The sequence below is a fragment of the Protopterus annectens genome, chromosome 2.part0 (genome assembly GCF_019279795.1).
Source record: "Protopterus annectens isolate FY-2018-M chromosome 2.part0, PAN1.0, whole genome shotgun sequence".
Taxonomy (NCBI): Eukaryota; Metazoa; Chordata; order Ceratodontiformes; family Protopteridae; genus Protopterus; species Protopterus annectens.
Window position 1 is genome coordinate 194531106 of NC_056728.1, and position 15000 is coordinate 194546105.

The 15000-nt window shown below is 43.4% G+C and overlaps 1 protein-coding gene across 1 annotated transcript in view; it reads right to left on the minus strand.

Annotated features, from left to right (window-relative positions):
- LOC122792715 (abl interactor 2-like) overlaps nucleotides 1-15000 on the minus strand; it is an 852815-nt gene that overhangs the window by 317887 nt on the left and 519928 nt on the right. The window lies entirely within an intron of this gene.

Below are 15000 nucleotides of genomic sequence, written 5' to 3' on the forward strand. Positions count from 1 at the left end.
GCTACATGGTGTAAATTACTATAACTAAGAATGACTGGAAGGAGGAAGGACAAGGGTCCAGGAACACTGGAGAATGGTCTTAGCAAAACGTGTCCTAGAACTAGAGAAGGAATCTAGTTTACAGTGCTTTACAAAGATTTGCAAAGAGTACCACACTGCTACTTTTAGAATGCCTGTAGAATCCAACCCTTTCAAAACAGAGATGAAGGCAAGTCCCTCGCAAACTGAGCCTTGACCCTGCCTGGAAAGGTCTTGTTTTGGTGGATGTAACAAAAGATAGACAAGTACTTGTCAAGAGTCTGTTCTGACTCATCAGAGCAACTGATCCGAATTCTTGAAAGATTTTGCTCTGACAAGATAGCACCAGAGATGTCTGTGAACATCCAAGGATTTGAGTATCTTTTTCTCCCTTGTTTACAGGTTCTGGAAAGAAGACACAGAGATGGGCACCAAGTCAATTCAGATACCACTTTAGGCATAAAATAAAGGCTTAATTTCTTTAGGTAACCCTACCTTTGTGTAAAATGAGATGGAGTTAACCCATCATAGGAGCTTGCAATTCAGATACTCTTTCCGCAATCAGTAACATGGCTTTTCATATTAAGAACCTCAAGTCAATCTAACGAGTTAATTGAAATGGAGCAAGAATTAGCCCTTCTAACACAAAATTAAAAACCATGAAGAGGCACCTGTTTTCTTTAAGGCATGGAACGCAGCACCCTTTTAAAAACTGTCAAAAATCAGTAAGATTTCCGATGGGGATGGCGATGTTTTCACACGTCCCAGTGTAGCTTTCTGGAGATTAAAACCAATTTAACAGTTGTCTCCCTAGAAATCTCAGATGTTTCACAGAAAGGAAGGAGTTAAAATCAGTTTTCTGAAAGATTTGAGGTTGACTTCTGGATAACGGCAGGTAAACAGAGATCGCAAAAAGGGGTTGGTCGGATTGCTCTCAACACTTGCTACAGCCCACTCAAATGGTTCACCTGATTTGACAATGCAATCTAGCAACTCCCCTTAAAACAAGCAAAAGTCACACAACTTCAGAGTGCTAGCGAGAAAATAAGGGAGTAACTGGATAATAGTTTAGAAAGATTGCAGATAAGCAACTGCTTCTTTATCAGTAACTCCAGAGCACAAAACCATTTTGCGCAATGATTTGGGCAACAGAAAGTGGAAAGGGTTGTAGCCAAACCCAGGGAGCTTACAAGAATAGAAACAGCAGAGATCCTGTAGAGATATTGAGATATTTTGGAAATTTATGAAAATTTGTTTAAAGCAGAGGAATGGGGAAATCCATAAATATTTCCATGTGTGCTTTTTCTTGAAGATTTACATATGCCAAAGTTAGAGGAAGGTGATGCTTAAAATTAACAGTTAAGATAAGAGGAGATGAGACAAAAATGGTGATGTATAATCTACCTGCAGTGAAGTCTCCAGGAATAAACTGTATTCTGGTGGACATTTGGAAGTTAGGAAAGAAGAAAGTGATAAAGATTTGGAATGCTTTAACAGTAGGGAGGGGAAGTACCAACATTTGGGGGAAAAAAGTTGCGGAGACTGGTGGCCTATCACACCCAGCTTCATATAGGTCCCAATTTAATTTTCAACCATGACTATAAAGGGCTTGTCTAACTGCCAATCTTTTGGCTGGGATGCCTTCTGTACAGAGTCTACATGTCCTCCTTACGATCGTGTGGGTTTCCTCTGGGTGCTCCAGTTTCTTCCCTATTACAAAGACCTGCGCCTGGAGTGTTTCTCCTCAGACCTCCACTGAAATTTGGCTCGTTCCAATTTGGACTTTCCCAGTAAACAAATATTAAAAATAAAAAGGCTTCTGCTACAGCAACCAAGGATATATAGGAAGAAACTAAAAAGATAATATAAAAACTGAAACTGGAAGCTCTTGCCTATGGATATGGATAGCAAGAAAAAAGAAGTTATGTACTCACCATAATGTTCCATGTTTGTTGTCCATCATTTCTCCTTCGTTCTTGCTGGTTGGGTTTGGAACAGAGTATCGGTTCCGACTCGGCCAAATACTAAAGCTCAAAAGCATCCACTGGCTCGAGGGCTATACCCTATCGCACAATGCATAGGGAATAATACCCAGATCTTGTTTGCAGATTACAAAAAAAAAGTAAATATACATAATTCTTTATATAAACCACTCCCAAAAGATAATAATCCTTAACCTATGAGTAAGGAGGCCAAAAAGGAAGCAGAAACCACGTTTTCACCAATAACCATTTCTCCTCTCGATCCTCCAGGAACGAAGGTTGGGGGTAGGAGGGGGAGACGCAAGAATGAAGGCAAGATGATGGACAACAAACACGGAACGTTATGGTGAGTACATAAATTCTTTGTTATGTTGTCCTATCTAGTCTTCAGTCTTGCTAGTTGGGACAGCATCCGCAGCACCTTCTTTTCTTGAGTGGCTCAAAGGAATAAACTCTTCAGAACAGTGGAATCAAAGGCAGCCCTGTTCTGGGAGACCACATCTACTTTGTAATGAGTGATAAAGGTATGAGGGTTAACCCATGTGGTTGCAGCACAGAGAGTCCATAAGTTGTCTGGCTTGAAAAGCAGTGGAAGTTGACATAATTCTTGTTGAGTGGCCCTTAATCTTTCCTGGCAGTTGTTTATGATGACACAACTCTCCCAAAAGGTACAATTGCGATTCAGACAGACAATATGTCTGTTGTGTGATATATCAAGAAACAAGGCGGAACCAGATCCTACCCCATTTTGTTGAGAGGCTCACCAGTTTCAAAAGTTACCTTATCAAAATGGCTTACTGATACTATATCCTATGCATACAATTCTCATCATAAACAACTGCCAGGAAAGATTAAGGGATAATGCCCCCCCCCCCAATCTGGGAGGTGTCCGTGGTCACTGTAGCTACAGGTTGGGGGAAAACAAATGGCCTGCCTAGTGTTACCGGAGTAGACTGAAGCTACTATCTTAAGTCCTTCTTGCAGGAGTCTGTAATGAGGATCTTGAGAGACATGGGTAACTCCTGCATTGACCACTGAGTAAAGAGAAGCCACTGGAGCACTCATGCAGGAGCGCAAATGGAACCAATGTTATCGTTGCTGCCACTCAACCCAGAACTTTGGGAACAAATTTTGCCTGTGCTTTGCTTTTCTGGAGCAACACTGATACTTGGTGGCACAGCATTTTTACTCTTTTGTGAGGCAGTTTTGCTATCCTGTCTTGCGTCTTTAAATCTGCTCCTATGAAGGCAATATGCTGTGTAGGCCAACAAGGCAGACTTTTCAAAATTTATATTAATGCCTAGATTTGAGCATAAATGAATGGTTGTGTCATTTGCCTTGATCAGCAGATGCGCTGTGGTGGTTGTCAGGAGCCAGTCATCCAAATATGAAAACATCCAGAATCCTAGACCCCTCAGATGTGTCGGGACTCCTGCCATGCATTTGGTGAACACTATAGGGGCTGTAGTGATACCAAAGGGCAGAGCTCTGAATTGGTAATGACTGGCTCCCAGCCGAAAGCATAGATATCTCCTGGATCGACTATGTGGTAGTACGCATCCTGAAGATTGTAAAGTTGTGTACACTTACCATAAATGTAGTTGTTTGAGTGTATTCACTGTTGCAGTCCCACACTTGGGTTATCTGCCTGCAGGTAGCCCTCAGTCAGCCCAAATACCAGAGTCTTGGGATTTCTGCATAAGGATGCTTTTGCTTCTTCCAGGACGTCAGGTCGTCAGGGGTATAAAACAGGCAGGAGATGCCATTACATCAGTTTTTCTTGCACCAAATGTCAGGAGCCCCCAAACAGGAAGCTAGTATATGGTGGGAAACACCAGTAAAAAGTAAATACCAATGCCATTAGGAATGAGAACAAATGTATGACTCACTCACAATTTTTTGACTGGGCACCAGTTGTGATTTCTTTTCACTGATGGTGTACCCCAAGGACGTGAGAAAGCTTTTTAGGTGCTGAAGTAGCAATTCCTGACTGTCCGCCTGAATCAGGGAGTCATCCAAGTATGGGAAAATTTGGATATTTCTCTGTCTGCAGTATGCAATGGTTAGAGCCAGGCACTTTGTGAATACTCTGGGTATAGTAGATAAGCAAAAGGGAAGTGCATAGAGCATGGCTAGCAAGTACTTTCTCTGCTCACTATCAGAGCTACTCAACCCGTTCCAGTGGAACAAAGGGGCAGGGTTTCTACTCCAGACTTTTCCTGGTTTCCAGAAAAGATGGCTCTTGGTGCCCTATCCTGGATCAATCAACTCTCAATACCTTTCTGGTGGTCCCAAATTTCAAGATAATTACCCTGCAACAGCTTCTCCCTATGCTAGCCAAGGGTGCCTGGTTAGTTACTCTGGACCGAAAAGCTTATCTGCATATCCCCATAAGGGAGTCATGCAGAAAATATCTACTCTTCAGGGCAGGCTCTATGCACTCAGTTTTCTGCACTTCCCTTTTGCTTTTGTTCCAGAGGTGGTCAGATGAGCCTCCTTTCAGGAGCGCAGAAAAGGCCGACCAGAGAATGTATCTGTCACCCTAGTTCTGTGGACCCCCTCTGCCGCAAGACTGGCGTCTTCCATTACTGTTTCCCCTCTGCCCCTGGGAGAAAATATATCAAGTGCATCCAGCGAAACTCTTTGGTAATTTCAGAACCACATCTTCCCACCATTCTGGCCTTTGGGGTAAGGCCTGGAAGGGACAGAAAAACATACTCCCATGGCAGACAAGAGTTTTGCCTTCTTGCTCACACCTGGTGAGAGTCTCTAACTTTAGGCCTGAACAACGAAGAGCCATCAAAAGGGGTGTTTACAAAGGAAAACTTAAAGAGCTCTACAAACTTGCAAAGGAGCATCCAGGAATGCCTTCTCAGAGCTATTCCTGTGCCTGCTGCACTGCTCGCTCCATCGGCCGAGTAAGAGATGAGACGCATGGAGGAGTTAACTACAGAACCTAAGGTAGCAAGCTGAGAGGTCACCTTTGGAGTCTGGTAAAGTGGGTTAAATACTTCAGTGAGCGGAGAGTAAAGCCTGCTGATGAGAATATACACGTCTCATATCTGTCCATCATTCGAGATTCCTTATTCGGCAGATGGACAGATAATCTCAGCTAACTCCTTTTTGGTGGCCACCACTGCCACCACCATAGCATATAGGGGCAGTGATGAATTTATTGGGCCTTCCTCGAACAGGTTTCATTGATTCTGGAGAGCCCCATGTTTTTCGACTAACTACAGTGAGAAGCTGGTCAAAAGGCGGAGACACCCAGAAGGTAGAGGGTCAGGATCCACATGCCTCCAGGTATACGGACTCATCCTCAGAAGGGGTAATGGTCTTCCAGACAACTCTCTGTTTCAGGATCTCTAGGATGTCTGAAAAGGAGATCCTGAGAGGGTGACTTTGGGGACCCTTCTGAATCATCTAAGTCCATATCAGATGCGACAGTGTCCTCCAGAGAGTCTAAATGTTTCCTCTTACAAGTTTCTTTCCAATGGACCTCTGCAGAGGGATCCACTGGAGAGGTTTCGGAAGAGATGGACTCACCCATGTCCTGAGGTACTGGTTCTCTACACCTGGGGGGGGTGGGGTGAGCAGGCAGACACTGACACTCCTGGGGGAAGATTGCTTGGATCAGAGGGTGGAGCCATCAGGGGGGAACAGCACTCTTCACCTCAAAGGTACCACGATCCAGGCCTGAGGGAGCCCCTGGCTCCTAACAACCAAGATACTTCCTCCCCACCAAGGAGGTGGGCTCCGAGACTGATGTAGGTGCTGAGCTCACCCATGCCGAAGCCCCGAGGAGCAGACTCAGGTCTGTCAAAGCACCGACCCGACGGGGGAAAATCGGCTCCCAGACCCATCGACAGATGATGGCACCAAAGAGGTTGGAGCAGAGATCAGGGCCGAAAATGCAGGAACAAGTTTTGGACCCAACGGTTCCACCACAAAAACATCAGAGCACTCCGGCTCCGAAATCACTCTGGTCGGAGAGGAATAACAGAAGAGGCCAAAGTAGCAGACAACTCCATATCCTTCTGGGCTGGTCTCGAGAGGATCTTAGCTAGTGCCGAGTCCAAAGCAACCTCCTCACCACCTGCTCCACATAGTCATCCGAAAGGCTCCTGGATGATAGAGAAGATGGTCCCGAAGATTTAGAGCTACCAGACTCAGACTGCAGAATGGGTGACTATAGCACAGAGGATACCGGCTCCAGGCCTGGACATCAGCTCCGTGCACGAATGCCTGTCCATTCCGACAAAACAGGTGGAATCGATGGATCAGTAACTTCAGACCAGAAAGCCTTTGGGTCTGAAGTTGAATCCTTGGAAGGTTTCTTCACTGGTTGAGAAGCTGGAGCTGAGGAAGAAGCCCTCTTTGAAGATTTATCAGATTTTGGTGATTGGGATGATTTTGTAGAGGTCTGGTTCCCTTCAAGAGCATCTGCAAAAGAAAATCATCCCTTCAAGAGCATCTGCAAAAGAAAACCATCCCTTCAACACAAGTTGGTTTTGACAATCCTGCAAAATCCTGGAAATGAATCCATGACAAATAGAGCAAGAATCCTGAAGGTGTTTTGCTCCAAGATGATAAACACAACTGATATGCACGTCTGTGAAGGACATTTTTTGAGTGCAAGAATCGCATTTCTTGAAGCCATACTGCTTCACTTCACTGCCTTCCCTGGACATAATGACAACACAATATGGCAGGAAGGAAAAAGAGGTGCCAACAACAACAAAAATAACTCTGTAAAGAAGACTTCTACAATCTAAGAAAGATTTTATATATATATATATATATATATATATATATATATGTATATATATATATATATATATGTATATATGTATGTATATATATATATATGTATATATATATATATATATATATTTTTTTTAAACAATAAGAGGGATGAGGGAGGGGCTAGAGGAGAGTCTCCAACTTAAACAGTCTCCAATAACCAGAGGAGACGTCTCCAACTGAAACGACAAAACCTCAGGGGGGAAAAAGTCCTCCAACTTAAAATGACTGTATACAGACAAAAAAATGACCCCTCTAACTTAAACGGGTATGTCAGATAGAGAAAGGAAGGGATAGGGGTGTAGGCCTGCGAAAACAACGGCCAACAAACACAAGCACAAACAGCAAAACTCTAGTGGTTTACGCTAGTAAAACCCTAGAACACAAACAATATAATTAGGAAAATAATTTTAAGAAAATATTTTAGACAGAGAAGTCACTTAGCCTGAGCCCACTGCGAAGCATTCGATCTGTAGCAAACAAGATATATTACTCCCTATACATTGTGGGATAGGGTATAGCCTCGAGCCAGTGGAAACTTTCGAGCTTTAGTATTAGGCCAAGTAGAAACCAATACTCTGTTCAGAACCCAACCAGCAAGAATGAAGGCGAGATAGGACAACATAACATCAAGTAGTAAAAATGTTTTTATAGTGCCTTTAGGTTTTATAAACAGGTCGGGTATATTTTTATCAACCAGAGGAGACGTTGTGGATAGTAATTAATAGAGATGGATTTTATCTGGAAGGGGAAGAAGGAAAGTCAGGTGGGTTAAGTTGATTCTTCCAATAGAACAAAAAGATGGGCTTTTGGACACAGATCTGTGAGAATAAGTCATACAGAATACTAAACTCAAAGGGGCAGAAAGCATACAAAGAACTAAGCCAACACGGTAATAGAGAAATAAGAATCTGACGATAGGGATGACTACAATTAGGGGTACACAGAATACACAAGAGAAGGTTGGAATTTACTGGACAATGCTTTCAAAGGAACCAAGGTATTAGGAATAAATAGTTAGACAAAGGTAATAAAATGGGAAGAGGCCCAGAAGACATCTGGACCGCAGGTTACAGACCACTTTCCTCATCAATGAATGATACACAAGTATAAGCAAAGAGAAAGGGATAGGTGAATCCTAAATGAAACATCTAAACTGGCTGAATTTTTAACTGAGACTACAACAGAACATGCTGTTAAAAAGGAATTATTAGGGCATGCAAAATACTACACAATAACTGTTGGAATCAGAGGAAGTCAGAAATCATTATGAATTGCTTATCTTAGGTTCATAGATTAGAACTAGGCTAACAGCCCTTGTGGACCATTTTAAACCTAGCCAATTGCCCCATTTGAGAAGCAAACCCTGCACCTTGTCTGTAAGGTAAACACCTTAACCATTATGCCAACCTCCCAATGCCAACTTCTAATCTCTCTTTCCAAAGAAACAATGGGAGCACGTGTACTGCTCCCAAATATGCAAAGTACAGTTGTGTACACCTACCATAAAAGTAGATGTTCGAGTGTCTTCACTGTTGCAGTCATAACTGTAGGGTGCTTCTGCCGGCAGGCAGCCCGAGGTCGGCCAGAATCCCAAAGTCTGGGTCCGGCGTCAGCTGTACAAGCTAGTACCCTGACGTCAGTACGCTCTGGTACATGGCCCTCAGCCGACGCCATCTTCTCCAGCCTTTCTTGCCCTAGATGTCAGAAGTCCCAATAAATCAGAAATGAATCCAACAAGGAAACACAAATACACCACAAATAAGAGAAAAAGAGGGGATAGGAGGGAGGGAATGACTGCAACAGTGAAGACACTAACATCTACATTTATGGTAGGTGTACACAACTGTACTATGTTCTTCGTGTTTCACTGTTGCAGTCATAACTGTAGGGTGGAATCCCAAAGCAGTGAAAAAGGGAGGAGGCTTAAACAGAAGGGGCAGCAAGAAGACCCTGCAAAACAGCAGAGGCAAAGCCTGCCCTGGTCTTAGAATACAGAGGGAGACTGTAGTGCTTGGAAAAAGTATGCACAGAACTCCAAGTGGCAGCTTCCAAGATATCCTTGGTAGGAACTCCTCTGAGAAAAGCTGCAGAAGTGGCAGCTGCTCTAGTAGAATGACTTCAGTACCTGGAAACTGTTTCCCATGATGAGTGTAACAAAATCTGATTCCATAAGCAATCCATTTGGAAATAGTTTGTTTAGAAATAGCTTTTCCAAGAGAACTGGAGGCAAAAGAAACAATTGATTAGATTTTCTGAACTCTTTAGTCTTGTCCAGGTAAAATCGTAACTGTCTGTGCACATCCAATGAATGCAAAATCCTTTCCCCTTTATTTTGAGGATTAGGAAAGAAAGTAGGAAGGTGAATTGTCTGATTTAAAGCCACTTTCGAAATCACCTTAGGCATGAAAGTAGGATTGGTCCTCAAGGATACTCTGTCCTGGTGGAAAATAAGGTATGGTTCCACAGCCATGAGAGCTTGCAACTCTGAGACCCTTCTGGCAGAAGTCAATGCTAACAAAAGAACTGTCTTCCAAGATAAAAACTTAATATCTGAAGATGCAGCAGGCTCAAAAGGAGGCAAAGTAAGTTTTTCTAAAACATAATTAAGATCCCAAGCAGGAACAGGAGGGGTCCTGGGAGGCCGCAAATTCTTAGCCCCTCTCAAGAATTGTCTCACCAAAGGATGAGAAAAAACAGGAGGATCAGAACTGAAATGAGCAGAAATAGCAGAAGCATGAATCTTAATGGAAGAAAAGGAAAGTCCTTTAGACAAAAGATCCAAAGGTAAAGCAAAATAGAAGAGAGATCAGGCACCAGAGGGTCCGAGCCTCGGTCCTGCATCCAAATACAAAACCTCTTCCATTTAGAGGCATAGGATTTCCTAGTGCTAGGCCGTCTAGCTTCCAGAAGAACATCCAAAACTTGTTTGGGAAGACTAGAAGAAATCAAATTCCTCTGAAGAGCCAAGCTGCCAGGCAAAGGGTCTTGAGATTGGAATGTAGTAACTGACCCTGATGCTGGGACAGAAGAGAAGGGTTCAGAGGGAGAATCCAAGGAGGCTCCAAGAACAGGTGCTTTAAAGTTAGATACCAAAACTGTCGAGGCCAATTTGGAGCAATCAAGATGAGGAACTTGGGCTAGTCCTGTTTTATCTTCAGTAATACCCGAGGTAGTAGAGGAAGAGGAGAGAAGGCATATCCCGAAAGGCTTCTCCAGCTGAAGGACAGGGCATCCACTTTCCAAGCTGTTTTGTGGAAGGACCTGGTGCAAAAGCGAGGCAGCTGATTGAGATGGGATGCAAACAGATCTATCTGGGGACATCCCCAAACTGCAGTAATCCTGTTGAATAAGTTGGTGTCTAGCATCCATTCGTGAGGATCTGAAATGTTTCTGCTCAGGCTGTCTGCTAAGAGATTCTGTTCTCCTGGAATGAATTGAGCCTGGAGATGTAGATTCAGATTTAGAGCTGTGTCCCATAAAGCCATAGCTAGTCTGCAAAGGGGTGAATGAGAACCCCTGCTTGTTTATGTACCACATGACTGTGGTGTTTGTCCAATTAGCAGAGGCCCTGGTTGCAAAAGTTCTTGAAGGCTAGAAGAGCATTTTGAACTGCCAACATTTCCTTCAGATTGATGTGCCAGTGAAGATGGTCCTTTGTCCAGGTTCCCTGCTGGCAATTGTCTAGAAAGTGTGCTCCCCAAGCATAATCCGAGGCGTCCGTGGTTATGATTTGAGAAGGTTGAGGTAGACGAAAAGGCTTTCCTTCGTTTAAAGCACACCCTGGACCACCAGAGGAACTCCTTCTGGAGGCAGGGGATCAGAGGAATCAGAATGTCCAGATCGTGGTAATGCTGTGACCATACACTTTTCAGATACCATTGAAGCTCTCATATGAAGCCTTGCATTTGGAATCAACAGAATGCAGGAAGCCATGTAGCCCAGTGCCTGCAGGAATTTCCTTGCAGTGAGCTGAGATAGAGTTGCCAAGGTGTTGAAAATTGAAGCCAGCTGTATTCGTTTTTCTGGAGTGAGGAAGGCCCTTTGTAAGGTTGTATTTAAGAGGGCTCCCAAGAATACCATTTGTTGAGAAGGGATCAAATGTGACTTTTTTGTGTTCACTGAGAATCCCAGTAGGAGGAGAAGACGTTGAACAAATTCCAGATGTTGAAGTAGAAGATCCTTGCTGTCTGCCTGAATAAGGCAGTCGCCCAAATAGGGTAAATCTGAATCCCCTGAAGTCTGCAATAAGCCACTACTGGTGCCAGACACTTGGTAAAGACTCTGGGCAGTAGATAAACCAAAGGGCAGTACAGAGAATTGAAAGTGTCTCGAACCTGCCTTGAATCTGAGGAATTTCCTGCCTGCCTGATGGGAATGTGTAAGTAGGCTTCCTTTAAGTCCAATGTCACCATCCAGGCTCCTGAGAAAGCATTGGAATTAGTTGCTGCAGAGTAAGCATCTTGAATTTTGGAATTTCCAAAAGGTGTTTAACACAGAAAGGTCCAGAATAGGTCTCCATGAGCTTTGTTTTCTTGGAACCAGAAACAGTCTTGAATAAAAACCTTTTCCCATCTCTGAGAGTGGAACAGGCTCTATGGCTCTCATGGCCAGAAGAGCATCCACTTGATTTAAGGCCTCTGACCATTGATGTTTTGGCAGATCTGGCCAACCGTAAGCCCTTGGCAGAGTATGAAAGTGGAATTTGTAGCCTTTTAAAATCACGTCCAATACCCATCTGTCCTGGGTAATATGAGTCCAATTTCTGTAAAAAACAGAGAGTTTTCCTCCGAGAGGGGCATCCAGGTGAAGGGGTCCTGTAGCCCAACTGAGAGAGTCATTGAGTTTGCTTTCTTTGAGATTGGGATCTGTCTTCTCCCCTTCTAGGTGAAGAAGCAGTCCATTGTCTAGATCTGTAAGAGGCCTGAGCTTGACCACGACCTCTGGAGCATCTATATCTTCCCCTTTGAGGCCTGTCAGACGTGGGAAAGGACCAATTTTTGGAGGGCCAATTCCTGGAAAATCTAGGAGGTTGAACTTGCAAGAAATCTTTTACAGTTTGCATAGATTTTGCCTTTTCTTCCATCTTTTAATAACCTCCTCAGCCTTAGATCCAAAAGAACATCATGCTGAACAGGGCATCTAATAACTTAGCCTTAACCTGTTCAGGTAAACTTTGTTCACGGCCAGGCATGTCTCCTGATAACAGTACCAGAGGCTGCAGCCCTGCAAGAAGCATCCAAAGCATCAAAACCACAATGCAAACTATGTTTGTTCACTTGTTCAGTTGCATGCAATACATCCTGAAGTTCCTTATCCTCTGCACATGCAGGAAGGGAAGCAAGCTTTTGCTTTAAAATAGACAAAAGAAATTGCTGATACTTAAAACATATGAAACTGGCAATTTAAAGCCCTTACAGACAGGGTAGCAGAAGTATATACCTTTTTTCCCCACCTGTCTAAAGCACGAGAATCCTTCTCAGAGGGAATAGGATTTTTAGAAGTAGCAACCTTAGCAGCCTTAGAGCCCTGAGAAATAGTTTCAGGATCCGCAGAAGGGTTCTTGAATAAAAATAAATGAGAGTCAGGAACCCTATAAAATCTATCAGGCTTAGGAGCCGGAGGCATGGAATCAGGATTCAAATTAGCCTCAGAAAAAGCATCATCCACAATGTCAAGAACAGGAGGGATAGCTAAAGGCCTATGTTGAGGAAGAAGAAGGAATTCTCTAAGCCTCTTCTTGGAAGCAGAATACTCCTGACCTTCCCAATGAAAATGTTCCCTCATCTCATGCAAGGTTTCCCCAAAAGAGAAATCCTCAGGCGGAGAGGCAGAGGGCAAGGAGTCCTCAGCATCCGAATCCTCATAAGGAGGAAAAGAATATTCCTGATCAGAGGAAGAGACAGAAGATACAGAAGCCTGGTCAGAGGAATCCAGAGGAACATCCTGTCGAGGCCTTTTCTCAGGAGGAGGGTGAGAACCCCTAATCATAAGTAAATCTTCAGCCATCTTTAATAATTGCTTCTGTGTCCTGGGAGTAGATTCAGAAGTAGCTTGAGCAGGAACTTTAGACTTAACAGGAGTCTTTGTCTTTGCCTTTGCCTTTGAAATAGTGATGTGAGTAGGCCTGAAAACCCCCTCAGAAGCCGGTACCTGCACAGCGGTTCCGGACCCATCTGAGGGAGTGACGTCCGAAGGTCCTGCAGCAGTTAAAATAGTAGGCCTTGATGGCTCCCCATGGGAGTCCGTATCGGTCATCGGTTCAGAAGTGGCGGACGACAGGGGCTGCAAAAGCGCCTCACTAACGACAGCCGAACCGGACGCTGGCTCCAGCTGCAACGAGTCCTGTTTGGACCTCGGAGGCCTGTCTTTGTCTTTGCGCTTCTTTGAATTCCAGTAGTGTCCGACGACATTCTATAATTGAAGCGTCTGCCAAAATCATTTAGAGCCCAGTCGTACCTGCGCTTGATAGTACGAGAATTGAACCTGGCACAGAACCGACAACAAGAAACGTCGTAGTCAGGGCCTAAGCAAGGTAGGCAGTAAGAGTGGAAATCTTTATGAGGTATTTGTTTCCCACACGTTATACAATTATTAACTTTTTCTGACATCGGAGGAACAAGAAAAGATTCCCCAACGGGGTACTTAGCTTTGAGAAGAGAAGTAAGAACTTCGGACAGACAACAACAAAATACGCTGTTCGAAAATCGCCAACCAACGACTTGCAAGCTGCTTTCCACCGCACGGCAAGAAAGACTGGAGAAGATGGCGTCGGCTGAGGGCTATGTACCAGAGCGTACTGACGTCAGGGTACTAGCTTATACAGCCGACACGGGACCCAGACTTTGGGATTCTGGCCGACCTCGGGCTGCCTGCCGGCAGGAGCACCCTACAGTTATGACTGCAACAGTGAAACACGAAGAACATCTAAATCTAGAATACTTAGGATATTTGCCTGGAAGTGTTTGCACAGGTACTTTTCTACCCCAAGTAGACTCCAAAGAATTTTTCCATTTTTCCTGAAGTAGATGGCAAATGTGGAGGTGTAATGGAGAAGATAGAGGTACCAGGAAGCATAAGTCATTAAAGTACGAGTTGGCATACTTCAAAATTCCCCTACAGGAGTACTCTGTCAGGAATACAGAGTGCAACTAAGGAATAGAGTTTTGTAAGCTGGGAACAGAATCTGAATTGTCTACACAAAGTAAAGTCTAGCTGCATTTAACTCTATTGACTGACAAAAAAGCAATTACTACAAAATGGAAATCAAAGTCTAAACCAGCCAAACTTGAAGCAGTGAATATTTATAACACAGATAAAAGAACACGAAGTACGATCTTTAGAAAAGGGTAGAAATAAATTACATAAAAAATGGAAATTGTGGGAACAATACATGCAGATAAGTGTTTTGGAGGCGGAATAAGGTTCAAGAGAAGGTAGAAATTGAACACTATGTAATGTTGGTTTATATTGTACAGAATATATGATGTATAGCATTTGTAAATGTGAACTTAATTTGGTTGATTATTGAATTATCACCTGTTGCATAGACACCTTACATTTATGTAAAAATAAAGTTCAAAAAAAGAAAAGCAAATGTCTGGTTAAACAGAGACTTCTACAAACACTTTTGAGGCTTCTCTGCCAGAAATTATGGAAAAACTACAGGAAATTCACTTTACGTTAGAATTTTACATTTAGGGAGTAGAAAGCAGGCTATCGGAGGTCGAAACTGCCTGGAAGTGACATGCCAATAATGAGTGTAGAATACATGAGAGTTAGATAATTTATCTGGAATATCATGCCAAACGCAAAAATCTTTGCATTACCAGTACTTCGGTGAAGGCTGAAGGTGCAAACTGTGTGGAAATTATGAAGGAAAAGTTGTCAAGAGTGGTCAGGTATAAAGTTGGAGCCAGCAGAGACTGAGCAGGCCTACAGATCATTCCCGAAAGCTGTAATTCATGGCAAAGGCTCTCTGCCAGTCCACTTTCAATTATATAATCTTAAATACACCTCTCTCATGTTTTTGGACACCAGGTAAGGTAATTACCTGCCAGGATTTAAGGGTGATATTTGATGATTATTCTGTACAAACATTAGGAATGAGTTCTTCACAGCACACAAACTTCCAGGTTAATCACTTTAAATCTTGTCTGATATATCCAGCTTTACTAAGGGTTCACTTTACAGGTAA